This window comes from Syngnathus typhle, linkage group LG10 (assembly GCF_033458585.1).
Source record: "Syngnathus typhle isolate RoL2023-S1 ecotype Sweden linkage group LG10, RoL_Styp_1.0, whole genome shotgun sequence".
In the NCBI taxonomy this organism is placed as follows: domain Eukaryota; kingdom Metazoa; phylum Chordata; class Actinopteri; order Syngnathiformes; family Syngnathidae; genus Syngnathus; species Syngnathus typhle.
Window position 1 is genome coordinate 7866462 of NC_083747.1, and position 24289 is coordinate 7890750.

The 24289-nt window shown below is 39.1% G+C and overlaps 1 long non-coding RNA gene across 2 annotated transcripts; it reads right to left on the reverse strand.

Annotated features, from left to right (window-relative positions):
• Window positions 1-1015: 1015 nt before the first annotated feature.
• On the reverse strand, window positions 1016-22399 carry LOC133161018 (uncharacterized). Of its 2 annotated transcripts, XR_009715987.1 has the most exons (4): window positions 22221-22399; window positions 6321-6484; window positions 4634-4881; window positions 1016-4389 (listed from the first exon to the last, which is right to left on the reverse strand). It is a non-coding gene; the product is annotated as an uncharacterized LOC133161018 (long non-coding RNA). The 2 variants fall into 2 exon arrangements; XR_009715986.1 differs by lacking the exon at window positions 1016-4389 and having other exon boundaries at window positions 4403-4881.
• Between the last annotated feature and the right edge of the window lie 1890 nt (window positions 22400-24289).

Consider the following 24289-nt stretch of genomic DNA (forward strand, 5'->3'; position numbering starts at 1 on the left):
AGTCAGGTTAAAATGTCAGTTTGCATGCAATCTAATGAGCTTATTGTTGGATGCAAGAGAAGAAAGGAACGCTGGAAAAAGACAATGCGGTCTGAAAATCACACTGCCCCCTCTGAGAGATCATTTGGAGGTTTTTCAAAAGTGCAATGACTGAAAATGTTAAACTTCTTAGGCTAGTGAATCTTTATACAGTGTATATAGTGAAAATATATAATCATCATAAATATAAAAAAAATACATGTATTTTGCACATATGCACATACAGTGGCACTGATCATGAAAACTGTGTTTTGCAAATGGATGGATTGACCTCACACTGTCCCATCATTAGTGAGTTATTTTTACAACATGGATGGATGGATGGATGGATGGATGGATGGATGGCACAAATAAAACAACGAAAACATTACAAAGTAACTCTACACAAATGGTCTAACACAATAGGTGAAGTATTGATGGGAATGTGACATTTTAGGAACGTAACATTTTAAAAACGTCACGAGAGGCCCTGCCACAGAACAAACATCGTTGTCCCCCTATTAATAGGCACCAACACACTTGATGAAAATTGCTCCCCGGACATGACCAAAGCAATCATTCCCCATTTGTGAGGCACTTGAATCCGAGGTTCAAAGGTAGTCAAAACAATGGCAATAGTGAAGCTACGAAGTAAAAGGTGTGTCATCATTCCCGCAGGAGAAAAAAGCAACTTTGACTGGCTATGCTCGAAAAGTCCTGGTAGCAGCCATTGAAACACTAGAGGTGGTGACTGTCAACACTGAAACAATCTATCCAATAATCAATCAATCAATCAATCAATCAATCTATCTATCTATCTATCTATCTATCTATCTATCTATCTATCTATCTATCTATCTATCTATCTATCTATCTATCTATCTATCTATCTATCTATCTATCTATCTATCTATCTATCTATCTATCTATCTATCTATCTATCTATCTATCTATCTATCTATCTATCTATCTATCTATCTATCTATCTATCTATCTATCTATCTATCTATCTATCTATCTATCTATCTATCTATCTATCTATCTATCTATCTATCTATCTATCTATCTATCTATCTATCTATCTATCTATCTATCTATCTATCTATCTATCTATCTATCTACCTACCTACCTACCTACCTACCTACCTACCTACCTACCTACCTACCTACCTACCTACCTACCTACCTACCTACCTACCTACCTACCTACCTACCTACCTACCTACCTACCTACCTACCTACCTACCTACCTACCTACCTACCTATCTATCTATCTATCTATCTATCTATCTATCTATCTATCTATCTATCTATCTATCAATCTATCAATCTATCAATCTATCTATCTATCTATCTATCTATCTATCTATCTATCTATCTATCTATCTATCTATCTATCTATCTATCTATCTATCTATCTATCTATCTATCTATCTATCTATCTATCTATCTATCTATCTATCTATCTATCTATCTATCTATCTATCTATCTATCTATCTATCTATCTATCTATTCTAAGGCGACATAGGATTAACATGCAATGCATACTACAAAACCTTGGTGGACAAGCAATGAACCGTGATGTTAACAGAAGCAGAGATGTGAGCAGACCATAGAAAGAAATCATGGTTGTGGTCCAATTTGTTGAGATACGGAGGCATAGAGAGAGAAGAAAAGAAAGAGAGTGAGGCTCCTAGCTCAGGAGATCAATACCATGGAAAAAAAAATCCTCATAATGTTGCTTTTTTGGGGGGAAAAAAACATCAAGGATTCTTAAGAAAAAATGTCATGCATCCTCTTCACTTATTTGCCTCTCTGCCCCAAAGCGGAGGATGGGGAAAAGAACAGATGAAAGATTTCTAAATGAAATTATTCCAGCAAAATTGTTTTGCTCGGCCTGGTTTATATTTTCCTCACCACCCGTGTAAAGAGTTTACGCTTGCAATTAAGGATTCCTATTTTCAGGGGATTTTCTATGGAATTTCAAAGGAAGAATTCATTTGCAGTCAGCTTTGGTATTTTTAATTTTTTACAATTTCACACACCTCCTATGACACTAATTGCTTCAGAGTTATGAGAAATCCTCCTCGTTGGTATTCAAGCATGCAGCAATGTTTTTTGGCACTTGTGCTTCCTGTTGTATTAAATTGCCGAAGAGTGGAAAAACAACCTCAGATTCCATTTTTGCAAAATTTGCTTTAAGAAATTCCAAAAAGCGTTAATACAAAAATAAATATTCACGTGAAACAACATTTCAGTATTTTAAGCATTTAATATTCTGCAAAGTAGCCATTACTTAAACAGAATAAAAGTATCTAATTTTATTGACATTGTAAGCGATAACCATAAAAGATGTTTTGGAATATGGTTGTTTACAATAATAATAATAATAATAGGATCGTCCTACTACTACCCCTGATGTTTGGGGACAAAAGGACAACAGTTAATCGAACTTTTTTCTGATCTTCCCAGGGGAATCCAATTACAGCACTGTTTGGAGATGGGTGAGATAAGTGTATCTAAGAAAAAACAATCAGAGCCTATCTGATTCCCCTGCTTTACTAGGACACATCCATGTAATGAAGTCACTACTTTCTCCGTTCCTCTTCTTTGTTTCAATCTCTATCTTTTCATCACTTATAATCTGCTTTTCTCCCTTTCTTTCTGATATTTTGTCTTCACTTTGTCTTCCACTCTTGTTCTTCCTCAAATTATATCAATATTTTGTGCTAATATCTTACTCTCTCTCTGCGTAACAGATCTCTCCTCATTCCAAAATACATTTCTGTTCATAATCATACCACTGGTAGATGGTGCACATACACAGTAACATGAGCGAAGCCAAGTGGGCGTTCTCACCTCAGTAATGAAAATATCACAAGAGACCCTTTGGGTTGGAGTGACCTTTGGTGAGAGCTACATTTTCGCCTCGCTTGCCTGCTCTTTTGTAAAATGCCGCGCCCCCCCACCCTTCCCACAAACAGAGCTTCACCCACTCCTTCCTTCGCTCTTGGGCATTGTGGCTCAGAAGCTGCAACGCCCTAAAAGCTTGTACATCCATACACAGTGTAAATGATTTATCAGTGACTGTAAAGAGGAAAAGAGTGTTATAGCCGTGGTGGAGAATTGGAAATCTGATGAAAAGATCTGTGGTATTCCAGCATCATTTTTAAACCATGACAAAAAAATACAACAACAACTCAGAAATGTATTTTAAGGATTGGCATGAAAATTAACACAAGGGATGTGAAAATGTGTCATTAGATACATCATTGAGAAACAGATTTCTTATTATATCTAATATTTGAAGATGTTGAACTTCCACAGAGAAATACCACATCCGGTATTCATAGTGTGATAAATACATGTTCTCTATGAATGGAGAAGTACTGTGATAGTTTCTGAATTATCTTATCACTGCTGTCACTTCTGACTACTGCTTCATAAATGGAGAACAGATGAATGCATTATTGGCACCATTATGTTCAAATGTCAACGTGTCACTCTGGTATACAAAGCGTAGCACAGCTTTCAGTGCTTTTGTGACTAATGCATTTTCTCAACTACCCACATTTTGCTGTGCTTCATGAATGACAAAAACATTTATCCTCATGGCCTTTTAAGGGTAAAAAAAAAACGTTTATCATCCCATAGTATGAGAATAACCCTTTCTATAATTCTGTTACATCCATAGATTGACAAATATACTATTTCATAGTGATAAAATTTACTTCAAACTTTATTCCTATCCACTGATAAGAGCTTATTATCTGTCTGTATTGCAAACAATCACATCCCTCATGTGAGTGACTTAGTATTGAAATGATTCAATACACAATTGGCTTTATAAACATGATGTTAATTTCACTAATGATGTAGAAACAATTGTCCATATTGCTAGGAGTTGGGAGACTGCTTTAATAAGAGCCTGTAAAAAGTAATTACCTCGTGGCATGGGACGTTTTATTCGCTCAATTGCAAATGAATAAACAACTCACCGCAAAAGTTATTTTGCTGATTTGTTCAAGTGATGATTAATCTATACAGGACTTTCATAGATTTATATTTAAATGATAATGAATCCAAATAGGTTTTAATCCAGCCTGTCACAATCCTGCTTCAAGCCATCTGTCTTCATTCAACCTCAGTGACCTATGGACATTGATTACTGTGTTGTATTTCTTTTCCTCGACTGATCAATGTTTTTTAATATTGATCATTGGTACTCCACCAGTGACTGGTTGTCATCAATATGATTCAACAAGCTTTTAATCGCTTTACGCCACAGTTGACTTACTGAAAGCTGATGAGCTGGTTAGAGAATGCGGATGTGCTAGATGTGGCCAGCAGTCCATATTTTGCCAAGGTTTCTGTAAAAAAAAAAAAAAAGAGGGAGTACTGTTGTAGAAAAGTTTCTATGAGAGACATGACATCACATCACATCACATCAACTCCGATTGCATGAATCATTTGACTGAAATAGAAAAAGAATGAAATATTGAAGACACTTATCCCGCCCTGACAGCGTAGCTAAACATACTGTGCGATACTGTGCTTTATTCCCTAGTAGTCACTCTCCATTACTATGTAATGATATTCATGAGCTGGGCCCACCATACGGCTGTGAGGATGTTGTATGTGTTTCATGCGATAGATCCAGCAGCTTCTCCTCAGGGCTATTTGGGTGAGGCCTAATGACCCAGGCCCTGCTAATCCCCTCGAGCCTTGAGCTACACTTTCCTTTGTCGGGAGATGTTCTGATGAGGCCTTTGAAGGAATGTCACACTGGTGTCTTGGGCTTGCCCTTACTTCATACGAACCGAGCCACAACCCCGCACACACTCACAGCCAGCCCTGCAGTCCTATGGAAAGAAACACACACAATTACGGAGGTGCTCATATTTGCATGATCACACGTTGGTAAACACACACACACGCACACGCACAGTGGGCCCCGCACAGTCAGGGCCACAGTAATAGGCACCCTGCCATCTGGAGATTCTGTCCAGGGGGTCGTAAACAATAGAGCCCACTCAAAAGACATTATCAGCACAAGTGGAAGTGTGTGCGTTTGTGTTGTTAATATAACCGTGGATGTCGGCGGATCTTCCACAACCAAAACCAATGTTTTCTCATTATCCTGAATTCACCCCCAGGCTATTTGGTATTGCTGTTATGAGGACGATAGGGAACACACCCTGAATAATGGGGCGGGGGTATGTCTGTGTTGAAAATATGAATGTTGTCCAAATAATTAGAATTTACTTTTGTCCAAAAATGACAATAAGTCTAATTTGCATCCATAAATATCCCATGGTGCTATTTGATTTTAAATGAAGAGTCTACCAGCAACATGGTTAGCTACTAATTGGTGCCAAAAAATGCTCTGGGTGCAGGTTCAGTTCTTTATGAGAGAAAATACATTAGCTATAGTATTAATCCCACAATGTAGTGTAGTTGAGAGATATTTATTGTAGGGAAAATGCTTTTTTTTTTTTTTTTAGATACGTACATCCTCTACAAGGCACATAAAATGATGCAATATAATGTCAATGCTACTGATGGCAATATGCATCCTATTCAAAAGTGCTACATCACTGCAATCTTTTTCTAATCAAAGTGGAACCTTTTGGCCGTTCCCTTTTAATACCTACAACCATAAACTATAGTCCCTGTTCCACATATGAAAAATAATTGTCATAACGAAATGTACCCTCCCCCTGAGCCTTTTATGAAAATCAGATGTAGAGTACGCCTAATTAGGCGTGATTCACGGTAAAGGAAGGGGAAAGAGAGGAATGTGAATAAATTGAGAAAGGGAGGAGGAGAGAAAGCAGTGACAGACTGGTGATTAATGTGAAGGCTGTGATGCACATCAACTAACAGAGACTAATGGAGGGATAGCAATTGTTTCTTTATCTCTTTGACGAGAAAAAGATGACAGGACGGAGGAACATTTCTACTTTAACCTTATCAAGTCCATATTTCATTTAAAAACCAAAAAAGAGGACCAAAACTGTGAAGGTATAATATGTGTGAGCTCTGTGACAGCCTGCTGCTCTCTCGGCAATCAGCCGTGCTCCTCTGGATTGGTTCTAGTATTAATTGACGGAGGAAAAAGCAAGCGGCCCCCACTCCCAAATGGGTAGCCTCTTTCTTTCTCTCTGACTCACCTAATTATTAGGGACACAATGCGGCACAATGGCGATATGGAACGAAACAATGAACATTTCCTAAATCATCCCCATTTACCCTCAGCAATTACATTTTGACTTTCAGAACATATTATTGTTGCTTTTACCTCAACCACTGTGTGTTATCACACCCTCTCCTAGTGCTGGTACAGATTGCAATGGATGTGATGGGAAATTGAGGACAAAGATTTCAGACATCATAGGAGGTCTATGAGTCGTAGATTGTCTGGTCCCTCATTAGCGCAGGGAGGGGGAGTTCCGGGTGGGTCATCTAAAAAAAGAACAATGACATTGCCATTAAACTAATGCACCAGTGCAAATAATACAATATTATATAATACAAAATAATAATCGCCATGTGATAAAACAGAATAACTCTAGAATTGTAAAAAGATGAGTTTAAATAATGCAGGGTCTTTAATAACGACAATATTCTTGCCTCATAATGTAAAAGATTTATTGTGAGAAACATTTTTCAAAAGTGATTGCAAATTTCTCGTTAGTAGCTTTGAAGTGAAAATGGAAAGAATGACTGCGTTCTGGGTTCGTCTTGTTTTCGCTTTGGCTAATCGGAGGTGTGTTCCAATTTCCAATTATTATATGAATTATTCTCTGACAGCCTTGTAATTAACTGGTCCAGGAGGTACCCTGCCTCTCAACCAAGGTCAGCTGGAATAGGATCCAGATCACCTGCTATCCTAATGAGTATATGTGGTACAGAAAATGGCTGGATGGTCACATTTTTAAAATCACTTGTACTCAATAAAGGAAAAAAAAACTGTAGGGGCCTGCATGGAGATTTCTTGTCGTTTCAAAACCAAGGCAATAATCTGCACTTCTTTTTTTTTTCTTTTATTAGAGCAAACGCATTATAAATCATTTGTCAGTCAGCTCACATAAGCACGGTACATCTCTTTAATAAGCCGGGGTCATAGTACCCACCACGTGTCTCACATAGTCAGAAAACCTCTGCTGTCTCTGATGGGCAAAAGCCATCAGCCATGCACGTTCATTAGGAGCAAGGCTCCTTTGCCGTCAACTCCACCGAGTGATCAGTGTTCTCTTTCTAGGTCACCGGTTTGGCGATGCGCTGTGCCACTGGGAGTCACTCATATTCCAATTGCACCTTAGCAGGAGAAAGCAGCCACATGTCCAATTATACTCCCTCTAACAACCCCATCCCTCCGCCATTGGATCTGGAGCAGTCATTTTACATTCAGACGTCTTCTCTCACACTCTGTTCCCTGAGTCCCTGAAGATGGCGGGGACAGACAAGGAAAGATTGTTTCCTGATTGCCGGCAAGAGGAAAAAGAGGGAATTTTTTTTTTTTTTTTTAAATATTTAGTGGTGAAAAGGTCTCGCTGGAATGAGGTTTTGTTTTGTTTTATATTTGATGTTGGTAAACGTCAGAGCTACACAGGTCTTCCATTTAAATCGCAGAGATGTCACAGTCAATGAGGCTCCACGGTGACTACACTCATGACTTTTTCAGAGCTGTTGTGACTTGAGAATGACACGAGAATGTTAACATGGCACTGGCTCATGAGGGAAAAATCTGATTGGTGCACCGTGGAGCTGTTTAATTCAAAATGATTTCAGACGTATACCTTCTAACATCTGTAGACGATCATGCGTGCGCCGGAAAACAACACCGGCACACTCAATATGTTCCAATTTCTCGATAGATGCATAAATGTAAATGTATGTGCTGTATATGCAGCAGTTGATTGATGGTAAATCCAGAGTGTTGATTTACTTTTACGCTGCACAAGCACATCGAGGTCATTTTTATTTCATCAAGCCAAGTCTCGCCACAATAAGATAAAAAGGCTTTTTTTTTCCAGAGAGAGCAAGGCTGTTTCGTCTGAAAATTAATCATGCTCATGTGCAAATTTAAAAAGAAAAAGAGTGGAGAAGGAGAATCCAATTAAAAAGCTGAAATGAATTAGGTATTATCTTATCGTTGCAAGGTGACGGTCTTTGCTGTGGTGGCTCAGAGCAGTTTCATAAAGGAGATGAAAAAAACAAGTCGCCCATGTAGAAAGAAAAAAAAAAGTCTTATTACCACTTGGGATATGTATATTAATATGAATCTAATTATATGAACAGCCTGGTGTAATAGCTCCTATTTCTTAAGCCACGTATTATGCTACCTGCACAATATACGTTTTTTGTTCTAAGGACGATTGTTTTATTTTTTCATGCCCAGTCCAGTCTTGTTTTGGAACCTTTGGTGTTTCATCCATTCACTGATTGTAGACTAGCTCATTAAAAGCCACTTCAACTAACAGATCTGTTCAATGCTATAATGCCTGATTGCTGTTTCCGCTCTCACCACAGTCAACAACTCTGCTACCTCCCAACACTGCATATAATGATTAGGATGCAGGGAACAATTCACCGCGTGTGAATTCCTGTGTGAAATCAATTATAAGGAGCATAATGTAACTACTTTACAGTTTGTGAGCTAGTCTGTATTCAGAGAGGTACTGGTTGGAAAACAATTTTACTGGTGTGTAATATAATTAACAATGCAATTTGGCTAAATTAAAGTCATAGAAAAAAAACAGACTACTACGTGCTTTTGATTAACAGTTGTCCTTAACTCCTATACTTTATTTCTATTTCTATCTTTTCTATACTTAAATTCTCATCTGTATTTTATTGCCTTAACAAGGTGGTGTGATTTCATATGTTCTAAAGACAGCATGGTCGATTGCGGTTTGCACATTTGCCCAAAGTGGTCCAAGATCAGACCTTATATGCCGTGTACTAAATTACAATGCAAATATCTAGTCCCATATCGGAAGTCACTAGAAAAAGAGCTACTTTCGGCCAGTCAGGTGACTCTTTACTCAATTTAGCCTGTCTATATTTTATAGTTAGTGTCTTTCAGTGTTTTCAATCTACAGTACATACTGTATAATTTTAATTAAATATTAGATATTAACATTCATGAATGCAACCATTTAGAGAATAGATCATTTGTTTGTAAAGTCAGGTTCTGTTTACTGGCATTTCATTGTTTATCACAGCTTGGCCCCCAGAGTCTGTAACATGAAATGCAGAAGGCCCGTGCTGCTTTTGTTAATTAAAGCTGTCAATCAGAAATGGGATTTTTTTTTCTCCGTCAGGATTTATTTGTGTCACTCTGACTGATTAAAGCTTAGATGAAAAGTTTCTATGAGAAAACAATAGAGTGGTTCTGTTTATGTTAGTTGCATGTGGTTTATGATTAAGTATTATTTATTACAATTTCTTCCAGCAGATTAGCCTCCCGAAATACAGACAGACGGGTGGATAGAAAGATGGATGAATGGACAGATGGATGGATGGATGGATGGATGGATGGATGGATGGATGGATGGTTGTGGATGGATGGTAGATGGATGATAGCATTAGGTTGCATCAAACTGAACTTGAACAATGTTAGACAAGAATGCTGACACTTGCAGTCCTGCCAACGCCTGACAATGAGAAGGTCTCTTTCCCCTGCTAAGAAATGCATTAACCACTCGTTCAGTGTCTATAAGGTATGGGCATGCACCTATTGTACCCTTAGGGGAATGACTGTATTGAAGTATTCTTTGGCGAGGTTTATAAATCTGCGCGTAGTGTAGAAGCAGAGATAAGCATTGAGATACGGTAGCAAGAAAAGGCCAAAGAAACGCCAACTCAGGCTTCTGTCAGCGATTGTTCAGCGAGTCCCTCGTCTAACTGTCTGCCAGGGCCGCTAAGAATGAATGCCAATTAGCCCACCCAACATTGTTTCTGAACAGTACATTAACTAATCATGTGTTGAAAAGCCTCTAAGCTTTCAGGAGTTAATTGTTTTTTTTTTAAAGAAAAGCATCACAGAATCCCATCTCACTATAGTAATCGCTTGGATCTGATTTTCTTCCCCCATCAAACAAAGAAACTATTGGAAGACTGACTGAATATTTTACATGAATGCTAAAAGTATTTTTTTCTTATTGTATGCTGGTTGGACAATTGTAAAAACTAGGATGATACAAACTGTATCTTTTTTTTTAACCCTGCTTCATTGAATGTCGAAAAAAGTGGTAGCATTTTTAAAGCTAATATTGATTGATTGATTGATTTAAAATTACAAAGGTGGGAATGGCAATTGTGATCCACAGACCCCACATTGAAAAGTATGTATTAGCCCAAGCCATTGACCTGTGCAAGCAGACTTGTTCTGCCATACAATGGCAGCCTGGTGCTAATGCTCATTTACACTTTAGGGCGAAGGAGGCTGCTGCTGTGATTGTGCTTCCTGACATGCAACATCCAGCGGGTTAAGGGGCAACAATAGCACCGTCGTGTAAGGATGTCACTGGGACTGGCAGGGAGATATAAAGGAGAGAATTGGACTCAGCATTAATGCTCAGCACGTCCATGATATCTCTGGGCCTGATCCTTTCCTCTCATCCCCTGTCCTTCAACAACAACAGTGCAATTATGTTTGGGATGATAATAAAAAGTCCTTGCTCTGAAGAAACCCGGCTTTCTCATGTGACCTCTTTTGCTAGCTTTTATAATGTAAATTAAATGTGGCGTATTTAATCGAAGTGATTTTTTTTTTTTATTGAAATCTAAAATTAATTCTACATATTGAGCCTATATTCCTTCCATGACTGAAAAAAGAATTATGAATCCACTCACTGAGGTCAACATTCCAGTTCAGTAAAATAAATCTAATTCCATTTGAGTCTATTGTGCTGCACGGTTTGATTTATTCACAAATCAAGACAAATCATGTTATTTTGTTCTCAGTCTGTGGTCTTTGCAAACAGCATGTCAGATATGAGCAGAAATCGTACGAGATCAGACTGATGTTTGCCTGATGAAAAGACGTTTTGGGCGGTCACCACAGGAGGCCTGCTGTGTTAGGGAGGAGGGGGAAAGGAACAATAGAAGTAGCTTCATGCTCTGAACAGCAGGATCCATGCTCCCACTCCACCTGGGACTCTATGCGGCGGATCCCCCTGACCACACGCACGCACATGCACACACAAGGCATACATCACGTGGGATGACCCGCTTCCATCATGAATATGGATGTGTTGGAAGAATGCAAATGCATCCCGGCCTGCTACAGACAGACAAGTCAGCAGCACAACAAAGAGAAGGATACGAGAACAAAGGACCAACTCTGCATGGATGCCTTCACTTCACAAAGCATGCCTTATAGAATAAACAAGAAGAAGATTACAAATTAGTGCATAGTAGCGCGCTATATTTTCCTGCACCACAAAAATGCGTCGGCGTCAAAGCATTAAAATCATACCAAATCACTCAATATTTGATTTAACGAGACAGAAGCTGACGAGGCGCTGAACACGAATGAGATGCTAAATGAATCACGCTAATATGTTTTGTGAATTTTTGCTGCCCTGAAAAAGCCCTTCAGTCGGCAGTGAAGAGACCCCATAAATATTAGATGAAGTCAGGAAGGAGACTACTTTCAGGACATTGGTGATCTGCAGAAAAAGCTCAATCATCAGAGCACATCTACTTCTAAAATGTGACAAATTTGACATCTTTAATTTAATAGCTAGTATTTAGAAATAACAGTGATCATGCTATGCAATCAAGACTTTCCACAGCGCTTATAGAAGGGATGGCTTTATAGATAGTGACATTTAATGCAGGAGAAGAGCCAAGCCAGACGTGGTGTACAGAGGTCTGCTTGTAAATAATTAATCTTTGCTCTTCATGTCTTCTTGTCAGTACAGACGTGGGGCTTGTATCCTGGCAATGGGCCATGATTTCCACATGCTGCAGGGAGAAGTAGACCCTCAGGGGGGAGACAATCTTCAGCTTGCCTGCAGCAACTGCACGCACGCATACACACCCTTGCTACACAACCGCATGTGTGTGCTAGCGAATTTGTTTTAGTTACATATTTGCATATACAGATGCTGGAATGTGCACACGTGTCACGAGGTGTATAATTCATATTTGTGTGTTTGCGCACATGCGGGGACCAATGCACAGGCTTTACACACAACCATATGGCAGAATTCATGCAAGCATGCAAAAAGGAAATGCCTTGTTGAAAGATGCAAACTTCATGAGGGCTACGGTTGTGTGTCATTGGGTCATGAAGAGGGTGCGGCCATTGGGCGGTATGTTGATGCTGTCTACATATGTATATATATGTATATATAAAAACGGTTTCCATTCCCTTCCCTTATGATGCTGTTTGATGTCCTCTCTTTATCATTTACATCATTCTGCACATCTTTGGGAAATGTAATTATTTTCACAACTTACACCGTCCGCCACTTTGCTTGTCTGCATCCTAGACATTGAGCATGCGAAACTTTTTTTTTTATTGTTACAGTCCATTGTCACTCCCGTACCTCAAGTTAAAAAACTGTGTCTGAGTGTCATCATTAATACACATTATCATTGATGTCAGAATGTATCCACAAGACCTGAATGGTAGAGTACCTTGTTTGAATGGCTGAATTTGTTTTGAAGGTAAGTGCAATCGGCTCCATGGATCTTCCTACCTTAGTGATAGTAAATGACACAGGCATTGTATTTTATTCTTTCGGAAAGCATTGTGATTATGTGTTGCTTTGCAGCGGCAGATCAGTCATATTGTCCATGATTATGATCTGTCCACTGCCAAAGCAACCCACATTGGTTATTTTAGAGCCATGATGAATGTCTCTGGTGAAACACATTTACTTTTATTTGGACATTGGGTGCTGGGCGCATTGTTTATTCCTAGTGTGATACAGTTCTAAAAATAGAAAATTCTTTTTGCACCTCTGTGACTGCCATTCTTCATTTGCCCTTGAAAGATGAAGTTCATGAGTGGGGGTACCTACCTACCTACCTACCTACCTACCTACCTACCTACCTACCTACCTACCTACCTACCTACCTACCTACCTACCTACCTACCTACCTACCTACCTACCTACCTACCTACCTACCTATCTACCTACCTACCTACCTACCTACCTACCTACCTACCTACCTACCTACCCACCTACCTACCTACCTACCTACCTACCTATATTTGCAGTTCATATTACTGCAAGTATTTGACTAGAGATGTGCAGTGTTTATTCAATCTCTTTCCTATTAGGCAGATATGTCAAAAAGAAGCAGTGCAGCTGTTAAATATTAAAAGAAATGTGCGCATAACAGTTGCCATGGAAATTGTGAATAAGCCTGCACATGGACAGACAATCTCAAAGCAAAAGACTCACAAGGACACATGATATTCACTTCATTATGAGAAGCAGTTGGTGAAATAAAATGCACACTGAAATGTATTGTTACCTTGGCAGTTCTTGCAAGCACCCATCTTACATTTTCAAGTAAAGAAACGCCACGTTGTAGCCGCTGCATCCGTGGCATTCATGCTCATGATACAGGGGGTAATTATTACTGATTATATTCACCATGAATAATCACCACACTGACCACGAGATGTACATGGATATTGTAATGAGCCTAATTATGCACATTATCACATAGCTGCTAAAATCATGCATTATGCATTTTTCATACCTTTTGCCAGAAGCATGATCCAACCATATAGATGTTATTTAATAGCCAAGCAAAATTATAGCCTGTGGATTTTGAGTGATCTTTCCACACATTTAGGTTCCTCTTAAAATGGAGCAGCCAAAAGGTTCTATGCTTCTTTCCTATCACATCAAAATAAACAATCAAAGTTAAGTAGAAGGAAACCTTGTTTGTGTAGATCCAACACGAAGATTAATTCAGTTAATGGAATTAACGTTTTTAAGTGCGTGCGTGCGTGCGTGTGTATTTTGAGCTGGTGCTGGTTGGGGTGGAGCTAATGGAAGCTTTCCCTCTCTGATGGGTCATGCTGATTATTATTCTGATGGCCTCTCAGTCAGATGCAAATAGCACTAATAGCTGGAGGAGGAAAAGCGTGTGGAGGGAGTCAAGGGAGTGCAAGAGGAGAAATGGAAGTGAACAAAATTATATTAGCATTTTTGTCAGAGAAAAATGCAAGTGTTTGCATAAGAAGGCTTTTGTTTTGAATTGGAATGTGTGTGCATGTGAGTGATGGACAAAAATTCCTCAGGGTGTGCTTGAGGGCTTTATATTTCCCTTTAGATTACCTTCTCGCTTCAACTCTACTCTACTTAGATATATTGCACATGTGGCAACATGTATGTGTTATGAAGACTGCAGCACATTTTAATATGCCATCACCCAGTGGATTGAAAGTGCATTTAATTTTCAAATCACTTGAATTATATTTCATGTAATATTTCAATCTAACTACCGTATCTAAAATTAATAGAAGAATAACTCAACAAATAAAAAGTTATCTCAATTTTTCAAATCAATGAATTAATTAACTAATATAATATCACAGCAGCAATCTTATGAATTTTATTTTATATTACCATATAAATGACCTTGTTATAATAGCTGGGATTGTCTCCTGCTCAACCGCAACACTAATGAGGACAGGTAGTATAGAAAATGGCAGGGATGGATGAATATCATGACAACCTACTTCAGTGCTCTGCAGCTAGACAAAGTAAGCACCACCCTCTTGAAATGTAAAATAAAGGAGACGTGAATAATTTCAAAGCACGCACACGGTATTGATGTGACGTGTTGGTCATCTCGAGTTCACCACATCCTAAAAGAGCAATAAGAACCCTTATTTTTGAATATCACGTGGAGCCTCTCGTATTTTGAAAATCAGATGTGTCAAATCTTTGCGTGTGCCAGGCTTAAGTGAAAAGCATACCTTCCTCTGCCAGCTTCTCACTGTTGAACTGTCTGTGGAAGACTTCATGTGCCTGGTCAATGACAGCTGTAGGCCCTGAAGTGGCATTTCCCAGAGAAGCTGCCAAACATTCCTCTCTGCTTTCTGAATGACAATGGGGCACAATAACAGCAGCAACAGCATGCCACTCAGGCAATGAGAGGAAGAGAAGAAGCGGCGGCTTGTTCCCTTTCCCTGAGAGTGTCAATTCTCAGGCTTGCTATAGCTTGTACAGTTTCCTTTTTCTTCCATCATATGGTTTGAAATCCAATACTTTCCAAGTGTTCATGTGCTTAGCAGGATTGCCCATGGACTGTGTAAGAGCTTAATTTACATCCACTTTTTTTTCTTAAGTGGAGCGTCATTCATCTGGAGAGGATGTTAAAGCTTGCTCGCAGAATTTGAAAGACTACAACAAAATGAGTGCTGAGAAAGAACCAGCTCTTGAACAAAAGAGCCAGCTCGAAGAAACCATTTCTCACTTTGAATTGCTGCGACTGGATGCTAGCCAGTGTTGCCTCTCATATTCTGTTACATAGTCTTCAAATCAATTTCTGTTATTTGGTCACATTTTATGCCAGGAACGATCAATGTTAACTTGAAAAATAAATAACAGTTAAGACTTGCAATTTCAAGTCTAAGCACTGTTGCCGTGCGCCTTTGTACACACTCTTGCTTTCAGCTGGTGTGTGGCTGGCTTGAGAAAGACCAGCCGGGCACTGTGCTATCCTTCGACCCTGGACCGGTGGGGGATCCAGGCCAGTGATGGCAAGGGCATAAATCCATGGACACGGAGCATGCGGAGACATTCGGGAGGGTGACACATCACCTGCTGCCTGCCTACACACTATTTCTCTCATTGACCTCATCCACTGCTGTGCCTTTGCTGTCAAGTGGAAATTCTTCCTATGGAAGGACCAAAGTCTTAGAAATAATAATAATTAATAATAATATGGTGCGAGAGAATATCACTTGAAATGAACATGCTTGAGGCCTTGAATTATTAAGCTCTCTGTTTGATCAGAAAATGCAAACAAAGGCTTTAAAATGTCAGCTGCACTGCTCATCCAATGGTATTTCAGGGAGTATCCCTGACATTACTTGTCTAATCCTGGTATTTGGAGGAGTAAACAAACACAACACAGTGTAATTAAAGGCTTAAAAAACTGAAGGGCTTGAAGAAAACATAAGAAATGACACCAGGTCTCCATCCCTTCCTTCTCCCTCCGTGACTGTTCTGCAAGAGGCATTTTTAATGCCTGTTTTTTCCACAGAAGATATTTTGCCAAGTTGTGAAGTAGCGTTTTCTGGTATTAATTGGGCTAACACATCCATTTTTAGAAAAATCTCATGTCACCACCCAACAAAATGAAACAATAATGTTCTTATTTCAACGTAACCACAAGTTTACTTGGGCTTATTGAATTGAACATAAATGATCTTCTGACAGGAAATCATGACTTATTTTGCTGAATGAATGAACACACAGTTTTATGGTACCTTCTGTCATCTAAGTAAAGAACGTTTAATTGTTCTTACTGTCACAATTATACAAGTACTCTGAACGATTATTCAGAGTTGTCAATTAATTTTATAATCAATTACTTGTCGATTAATCGGTTAATATCAACACCTCTAGTGCAAGCAAATAATTATAAAACAAAAAATACACAGAGCACCCTTGCACGTAATACACAAGAATTAAGCAGGAATACACGGTCAGCAAAGTGGGAGATATAGATGGGTAATTGCCCACAAGCTCAGAGTCATTCAGTCTTAACTCCAGATGTTGGGAGAACATAATCCTGCACATGCCCACCCACTCTCCTACCCACACATATCTGCAGCCACCTGAGCACACTCACAGGTTACACACACTAAGCAGGTAAAGTCAAGCTTGTCGTTAAGTCACAACAACCCCGCCATATGTCAGGGAGTGTTGACAGACTAACACGTTTGTTGGGAAACATTGAGTGTGGGAGTGTTTGCATGACTGTGAATATAGTGCACAACTGTCTGTTTAAATGTGTGTCTGCAGGTTGTACTTCTCGCACGTAAGCAGTCTCGGAGCAGCTTGTGCACAGTAGTGCCTCACAGCAGGAGTTGAAGCAGACGGTGCTCCTTTGTCTGATGAGGTGCTAAACGTTTGTTGTTTTTAGGACTGTCTAATTTGTTGCTTTAAACATGTGCATGTCTTTAACTCATCAGATGAGTTATAAACTGAAACCTTTAATAATAACTACCCTAAACATTTGCCAAGATCCATTAAGTTTTTAACACAATGTTATGACCAGCTACGTCTAACCGCCATGCACTAGGGATGGGTTAATTGAAGAAAATCATGTTTTTTATGTAAAAGGAAGCTTCCCCCAAATTACCGCAGTGATCAATTATTTTTCTGCGACTCATTAATCTTATTTGTCTTTTCTTTTAAAGCATCCAATTCAATCATTTTAAACTTTGGTTTACCTGTGCTCTCCCTTTTTTCATGGTGGAAAAACATCAGAGCTACCGACAATGAAAAACTGTCACGTTGTTAGGTTGTTTTGTTTCAGGCTTAGGTGTGATTTTCTTGTCCCTTGTGTTTTCCCGGTGTTTTTTCCATGTCTCGTTAGATCAGTGTTTCTCATTGTCACGTCAGTTCGTTTTTATTTAGTTCATTCCTTTCTGTTCAGTCTTGTTGGGTCATTGCTATTATCATCTGTCTATGTGTTTGGTGCTGCCCGTATCCTTGCCACGTTCAAGTCTGTTTTTGCTATTGTTTATTTTGTTCCTTTGCCACCTGTTGTTTTGATCTCCATTTGCTTTAGTTTTTCTATGACCAGTAGAGTATTGGTTGCCTTTTATTTCATTTAAATTAAATATTTCTTGACTAAGCGAAGCCCTTGCTTCCCCACACTTGGATCCTCCATTCCCCATTTCGTGACAAAAAAGCATAATTTTAATATAGCAGCCTGCATCACTTCTGTTGCTTAAAGTGAGTGCAAACGCAGCTATTTAGAAACTTAGTAAAAGACCAATGTAATTCAACAAAATTTGGACTTCTCTAATGATTGACTTGGAGAGAGTCACCTTGTATCTAGGTCATTTCAGCTCCCAGAAATCCCATCTCGTAGTGGTGGGAAAATCAAGCTTCAAATTTGATTCTTGAACCAGTTGTATTTCTTTTGGTTCTGCTAGATAGTACTCTGAATGAATATCATTATAACATTATTCAAGGTAGTTTGATCACATTTGTTATTTTTAGAAGTGAGTATCAAACCAGTAGTCCTTAGTCGTCATTCAGCACCCAAGACGCAGCTCTTAGCTTCAAATAGTTGGGTGACCATGTGGGATATGGTCAACTGGCTTATTAAAAAAGGTTTGACGCTTGTCAACTTGCAACATCTTAACAACAACCGGACTTCTTACATTCGGACAATGACTAATAATGATGTCAACGAGAGACATGAAGGATGACATTTGTCTCTCTGGACATGCTGACCTAACAACACACAACAAGCAGGCATGCACACACAAACACATTATAGGAAGGGGGTGTTGTTGGGCTCGGCTACAGTCCATCTGTTGTCCAGTCAGGAGGTGAATCTGCCAAGGTATGAACCCATGAGGAACCCCTCAGTATCATTCATGTTCAACAGCAGGTGGTGGAGTGTGCGATGGCTGTGAGGAGAGCCTTAGACCCACAGACCTGAATACTGACTTCGCTTAGCTTTGACTTTGACTTGTTCCGACCTACTTACTTGACTTTCCTGAACAGGTGATGTATAGGGCTAAGCCAAACAAGTTAAAAAAACACTCCAAAACACCCTCACAACAACCAAGTGTTTTTATCCATGCTAGAAGTCCTCCTTTCATGAATTAAAAGAAATTCTTTCATGTCGTGATCTCCAAGTGTGTTGCCATCTATCTTAATGTGAACCCTCAGCTCACATAACCAGAAGAGAACAATAGCCATTGATTTAGGCTCAGCTTTACATCAAGCTGAAAGAAAGCCAAGCATCACTTCCCACAAAATCCCACAGGCACTTGAATATCCAGAAATTCTAAAGGGCATTTCATTCCTTGAGTTCAAACGACTTCCATTGAAGCAGATGTAGCAGCATTCTACAAAGGTGAAAAGTATTGTACAGCAGCAGTTGGACAAGTTAATTTGTCGTCAACGACTCAAAGCGTGAGAAAGGGAGCATGATGTCATAACGAGGTAGCCTCAATCTTTCAAATGTGTTTCTACGCCTAAACACTCTGGAAAATGCAGACACGGCAATTAGTAAAATTAAGATACACAGAGTCCTCTATACTCAATTGGTTTCCACCTTCATTTAATCCATCATTGACTCTCTATAAGGCATCACCTCCATCTTCTTTGTCCTTGGTCCTCCTGCCTCTTCCTTCACTCTTCTCACTCAGCCCTCCATCCAGTGACCATAGCTCTCACTCTCAGCCTCTGCGGGCTGTCTCGACGCACCTCATCTCCCCACCTTGTCTCCTTCCCATTAACATTGTAGCAGATGGCAGGGCCCTGCTCTCTCTGTGTGAGCTTGACTGACAGGGGTTGGTCATTCACCTCCATAGATGCCCAGTCACATGATGCTTTGCTCTCCAGTCTCTCCACTCCCTCATCGTGTCCTTTAACTATCCTCTTTCCTGGGGCCTCTTTGGAAAGTCAAATCTCCTAACCTTTATGCGACCTTTCCTTAATCTTTGTCGGATAACGTCATCACGTCAAGGAGAGATGAAAATGTGCTTCCCTTTGACCACCGGGAAGGATAGCACTGGTTCAAATGATTTTGACCCCGCGTCAGTCATGCAAGTAAGTCTCTAGCTTGCGGACTATACCTCCAAAACATTGTCTTATTAATAAAATCCAAAGATACACATACTAATTGTTTTTGTCAAGAATTGAATTTGGAATTGCTCATCATCGAATAAATAATGGCAACATGTTAATAATTTGATTTCTGTTTGTGTGGAAACACAAACCTTTTGGTTTGAATGAACATTCCTTGGCCTCATTGACCACAGTATTAATTTGCATGACAAAAAAAAGTTCCATTACACTAAGTCTTGAGCGTGAGACTTGAGCATGTTTGTGTAGTTTGTCAACTACGGCAGTGCCTTGTTCTTTAAATGTTGTTGCCGTAAAAACGTGTGTATAATGTCTTTGTGAAGATTGCTAAAAGTTGCTTTACGGTTGCATCCACGCACTTTTCCTTAAGCATTTGTAGAATTTTAACAATAATATCCTCCAAGTACCTCATGTCATCTCACACAAATGGAATAAGAAAGGAAATTTCGTAGGCGTAAAATTAGTCTGCCACTCTCACATGGCAATGTTTTGTCCGTCTTATTTACACTTAAATTTTTTTTTAATAGTGCAACTGATGCTAAACCAGTTGCCAGGCAACTGGCCCACTTAATATGACTGTATTTTCCACTGCTACGCTCTATGCCCCATAATACATATGTGGAAATTCAAGAGTAGAGGTGGAGGAAGATGTTGGAAGAATAATTTGCTCCAACATTAAAAACTGAGATGCGTTTATGAATGCAGCTCAAAAAAAAAAAAAACTGTCGTCTAGCTTCAGACAAACAAATATATTTGAAAAGTTCAAAAATAGCTTTAAACACATGACTGCCTTCTTTGCTTATGATTCTATTTTGAGTGAACAAAGAGTCAAATTGATTTTCTTCTCTACAGGTAAGAAGCAGCTCAATGCCTATCTGAAGATAGTAAAATGGCAAATTCAAAAACTGTGTGGCAGGTTGAAGAGGAAATGAGCAAAGATCCATCTTCAATGCACCACAAAAAAGCAACCTTTTTCTTTTTCTGTCTCTCCCACAAATTTAACTCTCAGGCATATTGTCTCTAATCAGTCTCTTCCTCATTTTGATCCCCCCCGAGTCCCTATCTCTCTGGTCTGTGTCACTAATAATGGAAAGTGTTCATTGTGTTCATCCATTCGTAACCTTCACAGTCCCAGGACACTGTTTTAACACAGCACAGATGGACAATGTTGATGACTAAGCTCAAAAATGTGAAACTAAAATAAGTGATAAACATCTGGACATGGTTTCCACACTAGTCGATATGAACACTCTAAATAATGCCCACTCTGTGCATTATTAAAATAACTTCTAAGAAAAATATCACCTGCAGAATAGTATTGTATTTATTTAGACTATAAAAATGATGTTGTTTCTGTTCATTTGTCTTGGTGCTACTTGCAGGAACACAAAGGATTAACACTGTCGAGTTTCTTCAGCAAATACTTCTATTGCTATTGTTTTGCTTTTCAAAATCAGCATTCTTTGTTGCCAGATGCAGAAAGCAACTGTTCTCAGCAAAAACAGAGGTCTAATAAACCTTTGGCTATGGACTACTAATGTTATTCCGCTTTCGCTGACTGTGTTCTCGGGCAATATTTGCTAACATATTCAACAAGAGCTTTATGAGGAAGCCATATATCAATGTTACGTGATCCAGTGTTTCTGTTGCCTCCATAGGCATAAAACTATAATGATCACATCTTGCAACTAGACGGGCAGTTCTGCTAAGAACTGTTTAGCCTTTATTGCTAATGCCAAATGCAATAATTCTCATCTATGATATAACACATTTTTGTCTTGACTATCTTTTGCTTATGATCCCTGGAGGACTGTAGTATGCAACACTGTAAATTACACCTCACATGAAAAAATTGATCAGATGCAATCTGCTACTGAATCTGTAGGGACATCACATGCATGCAAGAATGCACACGCGCACACACACGCACGCACGCACACACACTCATTCCTTTCACCCCCCCCTTCTCTATTTCTTGCGATGACAAGAACAATCCGGATGAATAACAGCAGGGGTCATAGAATTGTACGTGCCAAAATAACAGAAGCGTAATAAACAGAAGCCTTCGCTCAAATTATGCGCAGCCGTTGCACATATACACACCCACAACACACAGTGTGGCCTGCACACGTACAAGCCCACGTGGGACAGGCACACAAAGGAATCCAATCAATCAGCAAAGTTGCCTTATCTCTTGCATATGAAAATGGAACTTTAGAAATTAGCTCATTTATTTTGCACAATTAGGGTTATTGAAGTGTGACAGTGAAAATTTAGTGCTCGCTGAAGCATGCGCTTGGCGACAATAGCAGGGAGCCAATTGAGTGCGAAGAGCATTTCAAGCTGTAGTATTTACTTATCAATATAACTACCGTTCTGTGCTGATCTCATTAAAAGCCCTTCCACTGTTTTTCCCTTTCAGCCGGCAGATGAAGATGAGTCCAAAGCAGCCATCCATGTCGAATATGATATTAGAACCAATGCAAAAATGAAGAAAAAATGTCCTGAGGTGGCCTTTAGCGCAGCAACCGTGTTTGTTCTGACACACTGTTGAATGGTGCAACACAAAATATTTAGCAGAATGAGAGGTGGGGGTAATAAAATGACGAAAAGTAAAGGGTCAACAGAACCTCTCCTAAATTCATAAGAGCCGCACCTTCATCTCCTTATACAGCCAAATGGAAAAGACGCCAGGTTGAGCTTCGCAGTTGTATTTTAAAAATGTCATTCCCCCGTCCTTTAAATAAGGTGCTGGGCGGCGGGGATTTGATTCCTGAATGGGTAGACACAGTGGAGTAAAACCACCAGCAGTTACATAAATACTAGTTTTTGATTGTGGAAATTAAAAACACACAAGTTATTCTGCCACTCGTACAAAAACCTCCAGAAGAACAGTCAGTGGCGACTTCCAATTTGCTCTTAAAAACAATTTCACTGCAAATGTAACAGCGATATAAGAAAAATATAATGACATACTTTTCATGCTTATTATTTTGTTAGCAGCTATTGTATCAATGATTCATGCTATTCTTTTTGTCCACAATTGTGGCTCTGTATTCCACTCTACAGTCCTTTGGGGAGGTAGTCATATAAACATGCCACACTGAATGTTTCAGAAATTACCAGCAGACAAATGAACGGAAATAAAAGAATGTGTTAGAAGCTGTTGCTTTCATAAAATCTAGTCTAACCTGAAATAAATCATAACAATATAGGCCGACAGCTCACTGCAATAAAGAGAAAGCAAAATAAGCCATAAAGCCTTTTTTTCTTTCTTTTTTTTTAGACAGTAATTTATTTGATGTGATATGGAATTTGTCACTCATTTGATAGTCTTTCAATATTCTAGCCTCATAGAGTAGACAGTGTTAAATCACATGATGAGTACATCTGTCTGTGCTAACTGCTCACCTGTAAAACAATGTGCCCCAAAACACTACCTTATCAATATGCACTACCTACTGAATTTCATTTACCAAAGAACTACGTTATTAAAAAAATAGTTTTTCATGCTTCACCAAAATCTGCATAATTCATCACAATCTACATGACGTTTGATTTTGAATCAGGTCATTAAGGAGGAAAAAGGGGTCGGGTGATGGAGTTCATTGATTCCCAAGTCTGAGAGCCAGAAATCTTAAGAAAACAAATAAAGAGCAGTGGCAGGGGCCATCTATGAAGGGATAAATATTTAAGAAGCTATTTTAATAAGTAATACTCAACATAAAAGCAGCGTTTGTTATGGCCTCCCAGTTGTCATTACATATTTAGATGCTGCCGTGTTTTGTTCTTTTCTCTGTGCCATCAACCTCCTCTTTAATATTAACACATCTGCAGATGGATTTTTCATTGCATGGCTAAGTGTGTGAATCCCCTGCCACTAAATTGTTGTTACATCCAACATGATTAATGAATTTTAGTTTGAAATCAATTTACATTCCATCCTTTATTAACACAAGTTTGCAACTTTATGTCTGCGCCTGCTTTTTTTTGTTCTGTCCCTTATTTGGGAGATGTCACACAATGGAGACTTGATTGAAGCTGCTAGAAAAAGTGGGCCACAAAATAAACCTTTCAGCAATATTTACATATGTAAATGCGAGAGGCTCTCTGCAGCAGAAAAAAATGTGAACCTGTTATTGAAACTGTGTGTGCGCTTGTGTGTTTTTGTCAAACAATTTACATTATTGTGCACAGTATTATTCATAGCCTGGCCTTTTGTTGCCAAGGGAATGTTCAATGGGTATCTTTTGTATGGAAATGCAACAAGAAAGAGACAAAAGATTGAAATAGAAATATCTCAGTCTGTACGGATTTGGGGATTGGAGGGGGATGGCAAAACAATTGTGAAAAACAACAACAACAAAAAACAACGAGATGCGAGTTTGTTTGTCGGCTACTACCAAAGAGCCTTTGTCCCCACGACCACCCCTTGCTCAAG